Source organism: Phascolarctos cinereus, unplaced genomic scaffold (genome assembly GCF_003287225.1).
Source record: "Phascolarctos cinereus isolate Bilbo 61053 unplaced genomic scaffold, phaCin_HiC Scaffold_7;HRSCAF=346, whole genome shotgun sequence".
Classification (NCBI taxonomy): domain Eukaryota; kingdom Metazoa; phylum Chordata; class Mammalia; order Diprotodontia; family Phascolarctidae; genus Phascolarctos; species Phascolarctos cinereus.
In genome coordinates this window covers 171374113-171379604 of record NW_027556180.1, presented here as the reverse complement: position 1 = coordinate 171379604, position 5492 = coordinate 171374113, and the positions used below count along the sequence as shown (strand labels likewise).

Below are 5492 nucleotides of genomic sequence, written 5' to 3'. Positions count from 1 at the left end.
GGAGGTAGATATTGCAGGTTTAATTATCCCCCTGTTTGGGTGGTAGGCGGCACCATAGTGCACAGAGCACTGGACCTGGAGTCAGAAAGACCTGAGCTCAAATTCTGCCCCTAAACATTGGTTATGTGATAAGCCTCAGTTTCCTCTTCTGTAAAATGAGTGTGTTGTGTTTTGCCTCTGAGGTCCCATCAAGCTCTGATTCTAGTATTTTATGAACAAGACTACTACAATGATCATTTTGGTCCAGTCTTTCCCTTTCCTCCATCTCTAATCCTGTTTTAGGCAGGGCAGATCTTATTATCTCCATTTTGCCTCTATATATCTTTACATGTACTACCAACTCTTCTCACTCCAGTCAGTTCTCCAGCTAGGCAAGATTGAGCCTCCCCTTTGCCTCCCATATAGCACTTCCAGCATGGAATCAGGGCCCAGAATGGTAAGTCAACCTATTCATGGTTAGACTTCTAAAAGGTGGCTAAGGGAGAACTAACAAGCAAGAGACTTGGGTTCTATCTAGTCTCTGCTCTCTTCCTTCCTGTAAGGAACAAACTATCTCTATCTCTCTGACAAGTTCCATATCCCCTTCTAACCTTCTCCTGCCAGTCCCCAATAACATGGCCGTGCTACAATGTGGAATATTTTTTAAATTTGCAACTATAGGCTTCACCATGCCTCAAGTTCTGGGATCAATTTAGTAACCAGAGGAAACTTAAAAACTCTCCCTAGCTCAGGTGATTCACCAACAAGCCAGCCTCATTTCCAGTTCTTCTAAAATTCTGCTACTTGATTTCTAGTAACAAGCAACAGAAGTTATCTACCTCATGGCACAATCTCAGTTGCTGGGTACATCTGTCTTGGTTTCTGTGACCAAGCCCCTACCTTGTGATGGAAGGCAGTGGGTATGTTAGTCTAAGTTCTATGGGACCTGCAGTTAAGAGATGAGGGTTCAAGTCCTGGTTCTTATTATTTGTATGACCAAAGGGAAAGAATTTCACCCTTCTGAACCTCGCCTATAAAATGGGGATGATGTCATTACTACCACTCCATAGAGCATTTCAGTTCTCCCAAGACTAGAGCCCTGTAATCATCTTGCCAGTTCTCTCTGGGAAAGTAGTCCTACTCCTAAACATCAGCCTGCATGATAGGGCTACCTAACCCTACCACCTAACATTAGACTGTCGATTGCTGACCTATCTGGACTCCTAACTAATTTTCTGAAGGTGCATCTTTCCCTAAATTGTAAGCAGGGTTTCCTGCTTACTCTGATATCCATTTGCCTACCAACAGGTCCCCAACAATCCCTACCTTTTAGGACACCATACTACCCCCTACTGCACATCTCTATTACCGGTTGCCTACGCGCCTGGATTTTGACCTGATACCTGCTGCCACACCCTTCTGATATGTTACAGAATCTGTGTATGAAGGGACTTTTGAATTAATCTAACCTATATCTGATTAGGAATTTACTTTCCAACTCAGTTGACTATTTTCATGAATCCAAAGCGTTATCAGGGAAATATGTGTTGTGAAGCAGAGAACTGAAATGTGTACACAAAGAATAACAGCTCATATTCATATCATTCTTCAGTCTGTATGAAATGCTTTCCATACAACATGTGAGATGAGTATTATTGACTAGCTTTGTTTATTTGGGCAAATCACTCCTCATCTTTGAAGCCCAGTTTCTTTAAATGTTTATTTAGATTGTGGTTCTTAATTCTTTGTGTGTGTCATGGACTCCTTTGGCCCTACAGTGAAGCCTATGGAACGCTTCTCAGAATATTGTAAATGCATAAAATACAAAACCTAGGATTACAAAGGAATCAATGCATATTGACATGCAACTATCAAAACATTAAAAAAACAAAAATAAGTTCACGGTGGCCAGATTAAGAAACTTGGACTAGATTATTTCTAAATTCTCTTCCATATTAATGGAGCTATAAATGATATAAACCCCATTATACAGAAGAAAAATCTGAAGCTCAGAAAGGTGACATGACTTACCCAGGGTCACAAAAGCCTATATGGTGTCAGATCCAGGACTGGCATTCATATATCTAAACAGCCAGCAATCTAAGCTTCCTTTATGATGCTGCTTTCTAACTTTACATAATATAAGGAGATTATTTTAACTACAAAGAAGACCAGACAAAGTGCTATGAGATATTTGAAGAGGGAGAGAATAAAATAAAGTGTGCCCTTTTATTTTATTTTTAAATATTGAAGGTTATTTATTTTGAAACCCATCTCTGCATTCAGGAATTTTTGTTTACCATGAAGAGTATTTAGACTTAAGTTCTGAACTAAACACTATTTTTGCCATGCTGTATTTATAGTACAATAATTCTTTTTTTTTTTTTGACAAGGCAATCAAGGTTAAGTGACCTGCCCAGGGTCACACAGCTAGTAAGTGCCAAGTGTCTGAGACCAGATTTGAACTCAGGTCTTCCTGACTTCAGAGTAGTGTTCTATCCATTGCACCACCTAGCTGCCCCTACTAATTCTTTTTTTAAACAAAACAGGTCTTAAGGCACATGAACTGTACAAACTTACAGTAGTGTGTAATTCAAATGTGGTTTCTTCCTTTTTAAAAATAGGATAAAAAATTGAATAATAATAATGTTCCCTTACTGAATAAAGATACAAACGGGTAAACATTTTTGCTATGCAAAAAAATTTAGTGAAGAAACTGCACGTTCATTTTTAGATATACAACCTCATAATAAATTCCTAGATCTCTGAATCTACAAAATGAAACATTTACACCCATTTCTATCTAAGGCACATATTTCATGTAAAAACTAACAGAATTATCGACTTCATGATTACTCTTACTGCTGCTCTCTTATGATTAGTGAGTACTTCAGCCTGGGCTAAAGCTCTGACAGACATTAAGATGACCACAGGTGAAAATCTTATTGGTCAGATTGACTCTTGCAGGAAAGTTAACTTCTACTTTGACTCTGTGACCAGTATGGGATCTCTGAATACGTCTGTGATCTTTGAGTTTCTGAACATGATACTTTGGGGAAGAAATGCTTGGTTTGTATATAAGGAGACCAGCTTGCATGGTCACTAAGACATTTCTATCCATGGCACAGAAACAGTTGCACCTCCTACAGGAATGTAATTAAAGAACTGTAAAATAAGATTCAATTCTACAACTTATTGCCAGCATCTTTAGAGACAACACAATTTGTTTCTAATAAAAATAATGATGTTTGCAATAAAGTGTGCCTTTTACAAGGCTTTGAAAAAGAAATATCCTGCGGGGCAGCTAGGTGGCGAAGTGGATAGAGCACTGGCCCTGAAGTCAGGAGGACCTGAGTTCAAATCGACCTCAGACCAAACACTTGACACTTAGTAGCTGTGTGACCCTGGGCAGGTCACTTAACCCCAATTGCCTAAAACTTTAAAAAAAAAAAAAAGGAGAGTCTACCGGCACCCGGGGAGAGTCGGAGGGAGCGGATTGAGCTAGAGCGACAGCTGCGGGGCACTTCGGAAGCTATGGCAGGGCAGGGTTTTAGAAAGTTTCTTCCCCTTCTTGACCGAGTTTTGGTTGAAAGGAGTGCAGCTGAGACTGTTACCAAAGGCAGTATTATGCTTCCAGAAAAATCTCAAGGAAAAGTATTTACAGGCAACCGTGGTAGCTGGTGGATCAGGATCTAAAGGAAAGAGTGGAGAAATTCAACCAGTTAGTGTGAAAGTTGGAGATAAAGTTCTTCTTCCAGAATATGGTGGAACCAAAGTTGTTATAGAAGACAAAGACTATTTCTTATTTAGAGATAGTGACATTCTGGGGAAATATGTGGACTGAAATCACTAATGAAGTGGCGTCATGAAAATTGCCCATTCCACTGAAGTTCTGAAATCTTTTGTTTCATCATATAAATAATTTCCAGGTCTCTTGTTTTATAATAAATGGATATCTTGTGTCTCTAAAATCCAATTTCTCTGCATCAATATGAACATTTCCAAATAAAAAATATAAAACAGAAAAAAAATTTTAATTTAAAAAAATTTTTAAAAAAAGAAAAAGGAATATCCTTTGTGGGATCATGGGTCTCAACTTTTGGTTCTAAACATCATTATCATAACTAGCATTTACATAGCATTTTAAGGTTTGCAAAGCACTTTACAAATATCTCATTTGATCTTCGCAACAACCTTAGAAAGCAGGTGCTACCATTAGCCACATTTTACAGGTGAGGAAATTGAGGCAGAGAGACGTTAAGTAACTTGCCCAGGTTGTGCAGCTAATAAGTCTCCAAGGCTGGATTTGAACTCAGACTTCCTGACTCCTGGTCCAGCACCATAGGTAGGGAATCAAATGTTGCACTGGAAGTATGGAGGCAGTATGGGGCAAATAAGTGGCAAAGTGGGGACAGTGATGGGCTCATCTTCATGAGTTCAAATCTGGCCTCAGATACTTACTAGCTGTGTGACCCTAGGCAAGTCATTTCACCCTGTTTACCTTAGTTTCCTCATCTGTAAAATGAGCTGGAGAAGGAAATGGCAAACCACTCTAGTATCTTTGCCAAGAAAACCCCAAATGGGGTTGTTACGGTCTAAAGATGTTAAGAACCCCCAAATGACAGAGCAAAGGGTGCAGGTCTGCCTTTAAGGAATTTGACCACTCAAGCCTTGTTTCAGTCAGAGATGAGAATCTGAGCATTTCGTGGGGACAAGACGGAGCTTTTTAATAAGGAAAAACATTGTGGGGAGATCTGGATGGGATCAAGTACTGGCAAATAGCCTGGGGTGACCCAGAGGCAGCAGAGAAGGAGTCTAGATGGAATTAAGGGTAGGAAGTAGCCTGGGGAGGTCCAGGGTGACGCTGAAAGTCTGGGCTGGGGCAGAGGTAACAGAATTGAAGGTTGGGCTGGGTTGCATTTTTGGGGTCCAGGTCCCACACCCTGTCAGGATCATGAAGAGTAGGACGCTACCGAACAACAACAAATGTAGCTCTGTCCCCCAAAAGTTAAAAACACCTTATAGACTGTTTTGAAAAATTAAAATCTGCCTTCCCATGTTCTCAGTGTATTGTCTGAGCAAAACTTGTTATCAGCATAATTTAAAAATTGAGTAAACAGTGTCTTTCCAAGTATCACAATGAGTGCATCTAAGAAAAATGGATGTTTGGCCAAGAGTCCTGATATTTACCAAAATAAGGGGGGAAAACCCAATGTTTGAGGAAAATATGATCTTGAAAGTATTTATAAATTTTTTAAAAGGAATGTTAAAAATTGTTTTTACATGTAATTGGGGAAAATAAAATAAGAAAGAAAGAAGGAAGGAAGGAAGGAAGGAAGGAAGGAAGGAAGGAAGGAAGGAAGGAAGGAAGGAAGGAAGGAAGGAAGGAAGGAAGGAAGGAAGGAGAAGGAAGGAAGAAGGAAGGAAGGGAAAGAAAGAAGAGAGAAAGAGAGAAAGAGAGAAGAGAGAAAGAGAGAAGAAGAAAAGAGAGAAGAGAGAGAGAGAAAGAGAGA

General features: G+C 39.6%; 1 pseudogene; it reads left to right on the top strand.

Annotated features, from left to right (window-relative positions):
* The first annotated feature begins 3478 nt into the window (after positions 1–3478).
* On the top strand, positions 3479–3980 carry LOC110193417 (10 kDa heat shock protein, mitochondrial pseudogene; annotated as a pseudogene).
* The last annotated feature ends 1512 nt before the right edge of the window (positions 3981–5492 follow it).